The 15,038-nt window shown below is 40.0% G+C and overlaps 1 protein-coding gene across 4 annotated transcripts in view; it reads left to right on the top strand.

The window, feature by feature from the left end:
- Positions 1-15,038, top strand: part of ZNF407 (zinc finger protein 407) — a 476,529-nt gene that overhangs the window by 21,888 nt on the left and 439,603 nt on the right. The gene's annotated exons all lie outside the window — the stretch shown is intronic.

Here is a 15,038-nt window from a genome sequence, read left to right as displayed (position 1 = left end):
TACATATGGGAGTCACTGAGGGTCAAACTGAAGATGAGTCCTATGTGTTTGGGATTTTTTAAAAATCACTTAGAATAAGCAAGGCAAAGAAATATATAGAAAATTATCCAGTCATTCCACCTAATGATAATTTAAAGGAATGTTGTCAAGACTGACAGCCTAAACTCAATTTATAAAATAGACTTTTGGTTTTAAATGCCACCCTTATTTTCTCCTTCTCATTTCTATTTGTATGAGATGATTGTCTTAAATGCTTGTAGAGTCTTGTCAACTGCAGCCTTATGTAAAGGAGAGTGTTCAGCTATAGCATATCAGTAGGAGCCCTGAGCCTTTCTAAATTACAATTCCTGCTTCCCTTTTGCTCCTGGGGATAAGTGACTTACTGCAGCTCGAGAGTCCAGTTTCCTTTCCTTCTCCTGCCAACTCAATTCTGCTAGTAGTCAGCTATATTGGGATTATGGGGTAGAACCAAGGCTCAGCTCTCTCCCTGCAGATGTTGCTCCAGCTGGGAGTACTGGGCGTGCAGCCCCTGCTCCCTCTCACTCCCATACTTACATCTGTAAGCAGGGGAGAGCTCACATGGCTGTGCAGAGGAGTGGGATTTCTCACCACCTAGCCTTTAATGTCCACCACTGTTTGCCTGTCTTTGTCTGTTAATGTTCATTTTGGAATCTACATTCATATATATTAATTTATTCATTTATGATTATTTACCCTGCTACATTAAATAAAAGCCCTTATGTCCTTTAACTCTTTGGCTGCTGTTAACTTATTTGGCTTTTTGTCTGCCTTTATCTTGTTCTTGCAAGTTTTATCAGACTCTGAATCTTCCCCTACTTTTTACCATCTAATTTGGGAGCACATTTTTCCCCTCTTTGAAGCCATTTTGGCTGTTGCTTATTTTTGCATTTTAGAAAGTCCCTGTTGATTTCAATACCTACAGATTTTAATGCTTCATCTCCTTTCCACATACTAAATAGATTTAATGCCACCAAATGTTCAGTGGTGGAGATGGCTATGGTGATGACTAATGGGATACTTTCACCTCTAGTTTGCCAGAATCTGGCTCAGGTTAACAGTAACTGAAAATTGTCATCTAATGTCTGTTCAGTGACCTGTGTGATATGAGTTGATGGTCTCAGGCCAGTTCTTAGTCGGCTGGTGTTCAGATCACACAAAACACAATTATATTTTTTCTTCTTCGAGTGCTTGCTCATGTCGATTACAATCAGGTGTGTGCATGTGCCGCGTGCACAGTGGCCGGAAGGTTTTTCCCCTAGCAGTACCAGTTGGGTTGACTCAGGTGCCCCCTGGAGTCACGCCTCCATGGCACCGTATGTAGGGCTCTGCTGACTCGCCACCACTTCAGTTCCTTCGTACCGCCTGTGACTGTTAGCTGGAACACTCGTTCTCACTTGCTTCAGCAAGCCTTTTGCCCTAGTAGTGTTAAGACTTTATCCTGTAAATAGTTAATTTAGTAGTTGTAGTTAGTTTGTCAGTATATAGTTAGAATTCCAGTTGGAAATTGTTCTGGGGGTCCCTACCTACTCTGTCCCCCAGTACTGGAGCATGCCTCGGTCCCCAGGGTTTAAACTTTGCACAGCTTGTGGCAAACCTATGCCCAGGAGTGACCCCCACAGTTCCTGCTTAAAGTGTCTGGGGGAATCTCATCAAAAAGACTGTTGCAAGATCTGTAGGGAATTTTGCCCCAGGACTCAAAGGGACAGGGATCAGTGGTTCAAAATACTTCTCATGTAGGCTGTCTTCCATGCCCACTTGGACACAGGGTCAGCTGAGCCAACGCCGAACGCTTTTTCATGTGCATAGTGTTCTGGCGTCGACATAAGAAACTTCAGCACCGAGAAAGGACTCGGATAGAGATCCTCAGCATCAACAGGGCTCCCTGCACAGGGGTTCCATGCAGGGCAGCATGCAGGATTGTTCCCAGGCTCCGGTGCCCCGCAAGAAAAAGAATCGGCCTGTCACACCGTTCATCGGCATGTAAAGATTCTGGCGCTGTGAGATCTATGTTGGGCCAAGTAAGCACGGCAATGCCTAGCCTGGCTCTGTTGACTCTTGCCCCGACAAGGGGTCAGTTGAGTCTGGTTCCCCAAGACTCCCCTCCCTTGGAGGGTCGCACAGAGGTGTTGGAGTTGCCCTCCACACCGGACACCTTTGAGGTGGTGCGAGAACTCATCGCATTCATGGAGCCACCTTCTCCACCTAGGTGTGACAGGACACTGAGCCTGAAATGCAGCAGCACCCCTGAAATCCTTGGTGCCATCCCGAGGCAAGCCAGCAATGGGACCACACCATTCACCATCCCCTTGGCACTGGTCACCAGTACCTTCAGGGGAGCTGCACTGGTCCCCAAGCTCCCAGCACAGGTCGGCACTGGTCCCCCAAGATCCTCCTACAGCGAGTCCTCCCAATCAGAGTTGGAGGCAAAGTCCTTCATATCCAAATGGAGCCAACACAGATTGGAGCGCAGATGCTCGAGGTCGGATAGGGAGAGGCAGCAATTGCCCCTGATGCTGTGGCCCGTGCAATGGCAAGCTCCAGCCCAATGACCATTTTGGACCCCCTAGGCATTCCACCAGAGCCAGAAGTCCTATTCCAGGAGGTCAGTGTTTGTGGCCTCAGAATCCCACGTGCCTCTCCCACTTCCCTTAGTGCAGGACCAGCTGCCCCATGCTGCACCGGTCACTGCACCAAAAGACCCAGCACCGGGTGATTCCCCTCAAATCTGAGGCCCAGGAGCAAGGGCTGGTCCCAGTTAGAACCTCGTCTTCATCCTCACCGGATGAGGCAGTGGCTGGAACCTCCACAGTCCCTGGACTAGAGGACAGAAGGGTCCACCAGCAGCTCCTAAAGAGGGCTCAGAATCTGAGAATCCAGGTCGAAGAGGTCTTTGAGACATTGGACCTCATGGTGGACATCCTGGCCTCCTCAGGTCCCTCTCACGTTTCCCTACTGCTCATACAAACTATACAAGACACCACCAAAATGCTGTGGCAGACCCCCGCCTCCCTGCCACCAATGTCGAAAAGGACAGAAAGAAAGTATTTTGTTCCCTCTAAGGGGTTTGAACATTTTTATTCTCATCCTTGCCTGATTTCCTAGCGGTGTCAGCGGCAAACAAACCGGAATGCCAAGGGCACCAGGGCCTGTTACCTAAAGCCCATGATGCAAAAAAGATTGACCTCTTTGGGAGGAAAATGTACTCTACCAGGAGGCTCCAGCTTCAGATCTCAAACCTCAGTAAATATATCTTTAATTCCTGTGGGGCTATGTCTAAATTCACAGAGGTTCTACCAAAAGACGCAAGGGCAGAATTTTCTGCATTGTTGGAGGAGGGCTGGCTTCTGGCAAGGATGTCATTCCAGGCAGCCCTGGACATTGCTGATTCGGTGGCGTGCACCATGGCTTCAGTGGTGGCCATGAGGAGGAGCTCCTGGCTGCAGGCATTAGGGCCCTCATGTGAGGTCCAATCAACCATCCAGGACCTCCTGTTCGAGGGCTTGACCTTTTTCTCTGAAAAAACAAACTTTCAGTTTCATAGCCTTAAGGACTCTAGAGCCACTCTCAAGTCCCTGGGTATCCATACTCTGTCTAAGCAGCAGAGGCATTTTAAGCCCCAGCCCCGCCTCGATTCTACTACTCACAGAACAGGAAGAACTACTCTAGGACGTGTAATAGAAACAATAGGAAGCATCTTCCTCCCTCATTGTTTCAGGGCTCTGGGCAGGCAAAACAGTCCTCAGGTCAAAAGCAGACCTTTTGAAGGTGCGCCTGAGGGCGATGCAGCAGTTCAAGCACTGGATCCAACCATTCCCTCCTTTTCATGCTAACTATCCCATTTCTACCCTGTGTGAGCCCAAATGACGTCAGCAGGCTGGTAAAACTGGGATACTCTCTCCAATTTAATTCCCTCCCTCCCTTCCAGCCCCCTTCCCCGTTCCTCTTCTGGTACCCTCTCACGAGTAGCTTCTAATGCAGGACGTGTACATGCTCCTAAATGTGGGGGCAGTGGAAGAGTTCCCTCAGGAATTGAAGGACAGGGGTTTTTATTCCCGATATTTCCTAATACCAAAAGCCAAAGGCGGCCTCAGGCCCATCCTAGACTTGCAAGACCTCAACAAGTTCATGAAGAAACTGGAGTTCTGCATGGTCTTTGGCCTCCATCATCCCTTCCCTGGATCTGGGGGACTGGTATGCTGCCCTCAACTTGAAGGATGCTTATTTTCATATTTTGATAACATATGTCTCACAGAAGATACCTCAGTTTTGTGGTGAACCCCAACCACTATCAGTTCACAGTCCTCCCCTTCGGCCTGTCAGTGGCACCTCGAGTGTTCCCCAAATGCATGGCAGTTGTGACCACTTCTTTGCAGAAGTGCCAGATGCAGATGTTCCCATACCTCAATAACTGACTGATCAAGGGCCTCTCCAAAGTGCAAGTGGAGGGGCATGTGAGCCTGATAACAGCAGCTTTCGATGACCTGGGCCTTCTATTGAATATGCAGAAGTCAACCCTGTCCCCCGTTCAACAGATAGAGTTCATAGGGTTAGTATTGGACTCAAAACAGGAGAGAGTGTTTCTGCCACAGTCGTGTTTTCAGACCCCTTGCAACATCACACAAGGTCTCAGACAATTCCCTACCACCACAGCCAGGAATTGCCTAAAAGTGGCAAGAAGGAACTGAAGTGGCGGCGGGGCCCGATGTACGGCATCATGGAGTATCCAATGGGTACTGTTAGGGGAAAAGCCTTCCAGCTACTGTGCACGTGGCACACACACACCTAATTCGAAGAACAACAGTTATGAAAGGTAGGTAACTGTTTGTTTTATAATAATGGTGCCTGTCTTGACAGGCTTAGCACAGAGAACAAGGGTTAAATGGACATGGGAACTGAATTACCCCCTTACCGCTTGCTACAGGTAAAACCTCACTGGAACAAGACTGAGGCACAGTTAGTGGGAAGTTATGTAGGGAAATATGAACTGCTGCTTCCTGTATTTTATCTATTCTGTGGATAAACAGGTGACTTAAATTTCCAGAGATAATTGGTACTAACACTAGACTTCTCTATTGCGTTTATGTTATTTAGGGCAAAATACTGTGCTGTCTTCAGTCCTCATGTACAAGTCTCATTTATGTCAAGAGCAATTGTGCAGACAGAGTGAGGGCAGTATATGGCCTTTAATTACTGACTTAAGTGGATAAGCATTAAAGTTTTTAGTCTGATTGCCCTTCTTCTTCCCTCCCTCTCTGCACTTCTTCCTTGTCTTCCTTCTAAAACAGATTTATTTTTTAAAAAATTGTTAAAAGAAAAGTATACCAACTCTCAGTATGGAGTGAATTTTTACAGCTGAGTTATAAATTCCTGAAACTAGGGGGTTTATAATGGAAATACTGGGGGGAGAAGGGGCGGGGGTACCATAATACATATGTAACCTTTTTTCCCTCTTTTTAGTGAATAGACCGTTTAAACTAAATTAAGTAAAGGATATAAATTCTGTTGTTTCAGTTTTTAATATTTCATGGCTGATTTTATAGATAAAAATTACATTTAATAATAAATATGAAGCAGAATTTATACAGCCTGTACTAGTTTGATATGGAACAGCAAATCCCATTTCTCTGTAGCTGTAAAGAAAATTCATTATAATGTCTTTGGTTGTAAGAGATGGCTTCATTGTGATTAGTTACACTGATAATAAAACAATCTTTTTACAAATGGCACAAGATACATGGGATCTCATGTGTCTGCCTTTTAATGGCATTGAATTTGTGCATTTGCTACCTTTATTCAGGGACCCTTTTTTTTTTCTTTTACAATGAGACACTTTTTAAATCTGCAAGTTATTTAAAAATATGGTTAGCCTACTATAGCTATTAATTTTTTCTTTAAAATTAATACATTTCTTTGGAGAAAGAGTTATTAATGTAGCTGGCCAATTGCCTTTGTTGTTGAGCTTTTATAATTAAATCAGCTTACTTTTTAAATTTTTTTTTAAAGGGCTATATCTCCTTTGTTTCCTAGATCATTTTGTTAATTGTGATGCTAAATTCTGGGGCCAGATATTTCAATCTCGGTCCCTGAATTTAGGTTCCAGAAGCCATATTTAAAATCTAAATAAAAGTGGCCTGATTTTCAAAGGTTCAGCACCCATTGACTTCAATGGGATTTGTGGGTTTTCAGCTCTTTTGAAATTCAGACCACTTTTGTTTAGGTTGTCTCTAAATATGGAATTAGACACTAATGCTAGGTACCCAGTTGTGAACACTGTGGCCAGTATTTATAGCTAATGGCATATTGTTTTATTAAATTGAGTTTAAAATGCCTTTAACAATATTTTGATCACCTAGTTCACTGGGTGAATTGGCCAAGTAAAGTGAAGCGATCAATCTGATAAGATTCTGTACATATTTGTATTGTCAGCTATTTATACGATAGCAAATGCTTTACAAAAGTCTCTGATGTAATCTTATGTTTTCTAGTATGATAGGAAAATATATGTTCGCGTCGGATGTTATCATGCTTAGAAAACTTGGTATAAAAGCTACAAGAGAATATTTTACTGTTTTTTAAAAATGTACAATATAAATACAGTGCATTAACTTAAAATATATTCCTTTTCTGACATAGGTTAAAAATGAGGCAGTTAGGTATATGAGATTGAAGAACACTAGATATGACAACAAAGGTAGTATTTAAATAGTGAATTAGCAGTTGAAGGATTGGATTTAATAGAAAGTGAAAATATGAGTTATAGCATTAAGGAAAATACTATTTACAGATACATGATATGGTGAAATTTAAGCGGCTTTGAAAATATACAGATATTAAATTTAATATTAAGTTTCCCTTTTAAACTCTTTTGTAAACAAAACTTTTTGAAGCCAAGGTAGTCCAGAATTTGTGGGCTATAGTTTAGTATACTGTAGCACTGGGTAAAGTATTTTCATAGAATTTAATGAAAGGAAATTCCTGTGTTAATGAGTCTAACATAGGGTTAGATACTTTATGATGTGTGCTGAGCAAGCGGTAGTGCATAGTAGCTCTTCCTCAGTAAGCAGGTTATGACAGTCAGAGTCACAATCAGCCTCCCAGTCTCCCCAGGGCTCCAAGGAGGAAGTAAGCTGCTCTGGCTCTATATCTAGGGGGCTGGTGCAGCTGTACTGACTGGTATACTAAGGGGGCAGAGCCAAGACTCCATCTTTTCCTGCCTTCCTGTGCCAGATAGGAAAGCAGCAATTCTGCAGAACTTGCTTGCTCTCCCATGTTGCAACTTGTAATATGGGTAGCATGGAAGAAAATAAGGGGAGGAGGGTTTATGCCCTCTTGCTCCTTTGCATGGGTGTGTGGGGTTAGTGATGATCTAACCAGTAGTGTGTGCAACACATTTTCTGTAGGAGCAAATATCGTCTTATGCTTATGTAGCTCAGAATTAGAGTAGGTTTGATTTAAATCAAATTGATTTAAATCACTAATCAGGAAGACTCGATTTAATTATGGATTTCTACATAAAAGTGCATTCTTGTTGGTTTTTATAACCTTAATACAGAGATACTCAGAGATAGATGTAGGTTTTATTTTTAAAAGGTACACACTATACATTTTTAAGAAGTGATTTATTTTGAAAACTTTTCAGATTAGCTTTACAGCTATATCAGAAAATGAATGATTGGTTATTTCATTTACCAAAGGTAATTGAAGCAGATATTTATGAAGTCAATAGGAGGGGAATTATCTCCAATTCAACAGGTTAATTTTTAACATTTGGAGGATTTTCTTGCCATGCTGTATAAGGAGGAGAACATCACCAGACAGACATTTAATTGTTTTTTATTTAACTAAAACAACAACGTTACATATTCTGGATTTTTTTTTCAACAGCAAACATATACTATTTTAGCAAAACAAGTATATGAATCTTTGAATGTAGATAAACAGTCAATTTTTTAAAATTAGGTTTGTTTTGTTAACATTGTTTTTAACTAAAATAGTTAAATGAAATATTTAAAAAAAAACAAAAATAAAAATTAAATTGACTATGTTAGCCAGGTCAAGCAGCTAACTCAGTCATCTTCACTTTCATTTTCCTGTTTATTCATAATCTGGAAAAGAAAAACAAGCTCTCCTGCTTTTTCAAGTCCCAAACAATTTCTCAATTTGGAATTAATTAGTCCAAAGGAAGAAAATATTCTTTCTACATTGGCAGAAGAAGCTCCTGCTGTTAAAAGTGAGATTATCACATCAACAGTCTCTGAATCCAAGTGTTTAAAAGACTTCCACCAGTTCACTGGTGTGACTTTTTCTTTAAAATATCATTAGAAAACATATATTTCTTGAATGGTTCTTATTCCCAAACTGGGTCTCTTTTACGGCCTGCTGCCATTATAGGTTTGCCCTTCTAGTGAGAGAATGGTATGGTAGATCTCAAATCAATGAAGGCTACACTCAGAAAGACCTCAAGACTGGAATATGCTTCTCAAACAGTTTCACTTTTTGTTTCTACTGCCTGTCCCTCCCCTCTCACATTTATCTCAACTTCTTCTCCTTGTCCAGATCTATTCTGCCCCCAACAATCTTCTATTCATTGAACTTTTTGAAACTTTGCACTTTTAGAGAGAGGTAAGGGATTAACTCTGTGTACACAAATTTGTACAGGGACAATAGGGTTGGAGTCTGTTATTTCTCACCTCTCTCTATTATTTTATTTATTTATTTTAAAACATTTTTGCAGTTAACAAGCATGTTATCTCTGGAGACACAAATCCACTGTTTGAGAGCTGTAAAACTAAGCATCTCTGATGGTGTCTTCTAGACTGAGCACTGAGTCCCATTTGGTAGATAGGAAGATTAACCTAAATAATCTGTACAGAAATCCCTGGATCCCATAAGATTAGGTCCCTAATCCATGAACTATTGAAACTCATTTACAAAACTTTTCTTAAACATTACATGAATATATTGTCTTACACTATATGATTAGAATGCATAATCTCTATTCTATGATGAGATATCTTTTAGCTATAATGTATCTTAATTAAAACTATCTTTAGATAGGTTCTTTCCTCAGAAAACATTTTATCAAAAAAATCCGATTTAAATAAAAAAATGCAATTTTTTAATTCTATTTTAAAAAAATCATTGATTTTTATCTACCCTGCTCAGAATGCAATCTACTTGACCACCATTACTTTAGAGATGATATTGAAAAAGCTGTATATTTTACTTGCCCATCAGAAAATATTGCTCTCACCAAGTAAATAAGAAAGTAGAATTGTTCAAGGTTCATTTTAACCCATTGGTTGCCATCGTATAAGAAACATTTTTAATATTCGTCCTTTGCTAACATTTCCCCTGGAAACAGAGTGGTAGGTAGTGGAAATAAAAATACACCATGCATGGAATAGGGGACAGATCCAGACCTATCCTTGGACAATTCTGTACACAGAAAAACTAATATATGACTACTAAGGGCATTTTTCATATTCCAGGGTGCCCAGTTCGCTGGACTCCGTACATACTGCTGCATAGTGGGGATTCTGGGTGAGGGACAGACCAGGGGAGAGACAGGGGCAAGGCTAGTGGATTCACAGGTACATGGATCCATCAGCTCTTTCTCCCTGTTTGGTGGACACGCCAACCTTATGCTGAAATAGCCACTCTGTGACTTGGGGCAGAGGATTCTTTTTGCCTTGATCTTTGCTTGGTTCTTTGGTTATGTACTGGGGAGATAATTTGGTGATAAGCTGTTAGTTGAGGTATATAAATACTGTAATACACCTTTACCCCGATATAATGCAACCCGATATAACACAAATTTGGATATAATGTGGTAAAGCAGCACTCCGGGGGGTGGAGGGGGAGAGAGGTCTGTGCAGTCCGGTGGATCAAAGCAAGTTCAATATAACGCAGTTTCACCTATAATGCGGTAAGATTTTTTGGTTCCCGAGGATAGCGTTATATTGGGGTAGAGGTGTATTATGTCGCTATTACGTAGTGCACTTGAAAAATAATGAAAAGATTTAGTACTGAATTCCCAATTATTTACAGAAAGGTGGTAAGAAAGAAGTTGATTGTTTTGGATAACAAAATGAAGCTGCCTCATTTCATGTTTTTTCCGGTTAATAAAGAATGGTGTTTGTTCTCAACACACCTGGTCCTGCAACTGTAGTGCATGCATATTTCCCGCCGGGGTAATGAGAGTTTTAATTGCTGATTGAGTTCCTGATTCAGCAAGGCAGTCAAGCATGCTTAACTTTAGGCATATGAGTAATCTCTTTTGAAATTAGGCACATGCTTAAATACTTTGCTAAAAACGGGGAATACCTAAGTTTTAGTGGCTGACTGAGACACAAATATTAGCACATTAAAACAATTTTGCCTGGGAAAGAGAGACTGTTACTGTTTCCTACCTGTCAACATAGAACCTGGCGAATATCATACCAGATTTCAGTTGTAAAATTTTGAACTTTTTACAGTACAAAACCAGATAACTTTACCAGATGTTTGGTGACTTGGAATGAAACAAGGGTTTGTTCACTGGAACTTTGAAAGTAAGCAGGCCATTATGGGGGAAGTCAAGCTTTGCACACAGCCATCAATAGTTTAAATCTTGGTCACAATCGTCTGAGATTACAAGGAAGCAATTCTCTGCTGCAAGGGAGATGAGAGGATTAAAGTGACTTCTTGCATCTACTGTGAGAAATAATCAATGAGAAATGTCGTGGTTTGGTGTGCTTCTCTTGCACTGCATGCCAACGATCTATCAAATGTGTATCCCAAATGTGTATCCTTGTTCTTTTTACTGGATCCTAGTGAGTAGTACTAATTGTGTTTGTTAAAGCAGGACCTGTTGGAAAGAAGTATAAGGATTACGGAGAACTGAAGGCTGCTGTTTCTGTTTTACTGAAGTCTTTAAAGGAACTAATATGTGTTCTTTGGGCAAAAATTTGAAAGAGCATCTCTTCTATTGGATAAAAGAGGATGCAACACATGTTTAAAAATTTCCAAGTATATTAAAAAGTAAGGTGGCCATCTCCTCCAATCACGATCCTCCCATTTTTTGAGTTAGGCTGAGAAATCAAGAATGAAAGCAAATTTTGTGGGTCAGATAACTTATAGAGCTGAATTAAAACATATTAAATAACAATAAAATACAAGTGGATTAATTGTTGAAAAAAAATTGACCATTTAGAATAAGATGGCCACAATTGTTGCCTAAAATATGTATTTACATATTTTGATACATATGTTCATCAGCTTTTATTTTAGTGAAAGTATTTGCTCAATAAATATGGAAAATAGCAATATATTACTTTTTGAAATGCTCCTTTATAGGTGAAGTGCAATGGAATATTAGGCTTCCTGTGAAAATGGCCACCAGGTGTCATCAGAATGCTTTTATTTTTATTAATTTGCCATTGCTCTTTAAATGTGTTTTGAACATTTTGGTTTTTTACTTGGAAACTCTTTCAAGCTACCACACAAGTATTCTAAATGGAATGTGTTACCTGCTTCAGTGGAAATCTCATACAGCTCTTTCAACTGAGATATTTGAATAGGTTAGTGGCAAAAGAAATACAGGAAACATAATAAAACTGGGTGTCTGTGTATACTCATACATGGTATATGTTACCTGTTATTCTTTTCATCAAATGGCTATTTAAAAGATGGAAATAGAGAGTTAAGTGATATAGGCCTAGTCTACATTAGAAAAGCTGCTCTGTAGTAACTCCATATAACAAACATATGATTGTCATCATGTCACTTTTGGTGTTTGTAGTCTCAGACTAGATAAAACTGATTTTTAAAGACATATGAGAGATTTTATTTTTGCCCCTTTATGACATCCCTACAGGGCAGAGTTAAGATTATTTGGGTGTCCTAACTGTACATTTCCAAACTTTTACGAGGTTGGATTCTTTTAAAATTTAATCTTAACTCTGAATTTCCTGGGATAATTACAACATTTCTGTAAAAGCAGCAAAGAGTCCTGTGGCACCTTATAGACTAATAGACGTATTGGAGCATGAACTTTCATCGTGAGCTTCCGACAAAGTGGGGATTCACCCACGAAAGCTCATGCTCCAATACGTCTGTTAGTGTGTAAGGTGCCACAGGACTCTTTGCTGCTTTTACAGATCCAGACTAACACGGCTACCCCTCTGATACTTAACATTTCTGTAATGCATTTTACCCTAAATTACTATAATGTGCTCTCAAGCTTAACTCCATCCTAGTGTAATTTTGACTTGGAACTTTTCTAGGTACATATATAGCTCTCTTTACAATATTTACTGAGCAATGAGTGGCTAGACAAAGCCTGATATTTGTAATGTGGCAAGCAGAAAAAAATCTTAAACAAATTAAAATCTTTATACTTCATAAAGAAGCAAAAAAGTTTATGCCTTTTTTTTTCCATTGCAATATACGTGGTTCCAACTGCTGCTCCCCTGCTATACCTTTGATTGGCTCATCCAGAAAGTAAGTGCGTAGTTGTCTACATCAAAGATGGAGCTGGGCGTTAAGCTCAGAGAAGACATGTTCTACCCCTTCTCCCTCTGCTGGAGGTGTTAGCTTTCTGCATCTGTTTAAGAAGTGTTAATGGGCAGGTGCAACCTACGACAGCATCAAGGAGACTTCTTGTTCCTGATTACTTCCATATCATCAAAGAGCTGCTTGTGCTTTAAACTAACTGTTTGCAAACCAAACCAACACGAGATTGTTCACTCTACCTAGGCTTCATTTTGGGAAAAAGTGGAAAAAAATCCAGGAATCCTTGCAAGAATGACAACTTCAGGACAGTCTTCTAGAAAAGTTATATTCCTCTCAATTAAAGAGGAACAGAGTTGGGGACTCAAGGACAGATCATGTAGAAAAAGAATCTAAAAGATAGTTTGCCAGGAACAGCAATTTTAACATGTTTTTTGGCAGTGAAAAGTAAAAATTAAGACATAATCTAGAGCCACGCTATATTTTTCAAGCAATCAGCCTGATATTTATGGATGCACTCATGCTCAAATCACAAGCATAGGATGAAAAGAGAACTTCACAGTGTGCATGATCCAATACCAATATAGATTAATGGGTTCTAAAAACTATAGCAGAAAGGAACATTCAGACTTATCCCAGACGCTTTAATTAATTTGTTTGTTCCCCCTCTGTTAATCAGGCCAAAATGGTCAGAACTTTGAACAATTTGGGACCATTGGATGAATCAAGGTTTTTAGAGCAGTACCACAAGAACAAAGAAGGCATGGTATTTGGAGAGTTCACAAAAGAACAAGTCTCTTTGCTCACTACTAGAATTGAAAAGTGTAAACTTCTTCCCTGCAATGTTAAAATCTTCTGCATGGAATCAGTAAGACCATTGCATTTCAGGTGGTAATATTACCTAGTGATTTTCATTCATAGATCTCAGAATACTTTAGAAGGGAGGTAAGACTATGTTTCTTGCATCTGCAACAGGCACACTTGCACACTCCCATTTCCATTTTCAGCTCATCAGTATGTCCTAGATTTGGTCAAAATTCTTCAAAATTTCACAATTTAGAAAGGGAAAAATCTTCTTAAAATGTTTTTGCTGTTTTGCAGCCAGCTATTGAGCCAGTGAAAACTTCCAAATTAAGAAATTATTGGAGTAAAATGTTTTCAACAATTTTTTTCCTCTTTGGGATGGGGGCCAGCTCTGTGTTCTCCAATTCTCCATTTTGGAGCATTACTTCCAATACTAAAGTCTTCTGTTAAGTTTAGATAGGGCCCTGAGGCCCTTTTACCAACATAACGATAATCCTCAGAGCAGCACTTGGAGGAGTAGGGACTATATGTTCATCTGTACTTCAAAGACAGTCTTTTCAGAGTCAAATCAGTCAGTAGCTAGTACTACATGTATCAGCATTTGATCTGCCTAATATAATATGGATTGATTATGAACAGGAAGAAGACTTCCCTCTACCCCACACAGTGTTTAGTTTCCTCAGGGGCCCACTTCATCTCAAATTAAGGGAGAGTATTTTTGTTTATGGATAAAAATAATACTTCTGGAACCCCATCTCAGCTGTTATTATTTGAAGGTACCTTCAGGTGCTGGGATTAAAGGCATTGAGCAAGTAAGTAGTCTCTTCAGTGCGCTCCATATGAGGCCACTATAGCTATTTCTGCTGCCTACTGGTAGGTGGAATTGGTAAACAGAGACTGCTAAAGTTGTCAGTGTGACTCATATTGTTTCTCTGGTTATTTGTGAAGTTTTTGTTTTTTTAACACTAAGGAATGCACCTTTGATGCATTGGAGTCGTAGGGTCTAACCACTAATGCTAGGCCTGTGGTTTACTTGGAGAGGCAGTGCCTCAGTGACAAAGGTCGCTGGCAAAAACAAAATTGTCAAAATATTGCCCAAAGATGGATGGTGAGACCGACCCTTATATGGTTCTTCTAATACAGGCTCCATTGTAAGGGTTAATTTGTTGCAAATAAAGATGTATATGTGTGTCAGATAATACCAGAGGTGCTGAGAACAATGCCTGTCTTCATTCCATTTGAACCAAGAAATCACATTTTCACTATTTATTAGTGTAAAGAATAGTAAGGAAGTCATGTTACAGTAGGGACATCAGGAGAGACCTCTAAATTTACTTAGGATGAAGTACTTTAGGAGTTTAGAGGGTGCTCATTTGGCATGATGGATTCATGCTGAGACAAGTGTCATCCGGATCAACTTTGTCCAGGTTAAGGAGCTAGTTAAGAGAATCTTATTTCAGTGGCAAAGAGGTTCCAGATTCTGTTGAATCCCATTCTGTTGGATACATGATTCCATGGAAAGGAATGATTGGTTAGAAAGCACTGAGGTATTTTTACTGAAAATATGCAAAGGAGCTCCTGGATGTCAATATAGACCTTTGCCACATACTATACATTGAACATTCAGGCCTCATCTGATACTGTGAGATGCTAATTTGCTCCTTGGGTACTGTTTTTGAAAGACCTGAGTATCGGGACTTAGTACAGAAAAATGAAAAGGC

This window comes from Gopherus evgoodei, chromosome 2, assembly GCF_007399415.2.
Source record: "Gopherus evgoodei ecotype Sinaloan lineage chromosome 2, rGopEvg1_v1.p, whole genome shotgun sequence".
NCBI classification, from domain to species: domain Eukaryota; kingdom Metazoa; phylum Chordata; order Testudines; family Testudinidae; genus Gopherus; species Gopherus evgoodei.
This window is presented reverse-complemented; position numbering and strand designations above follow the sequence as displayed.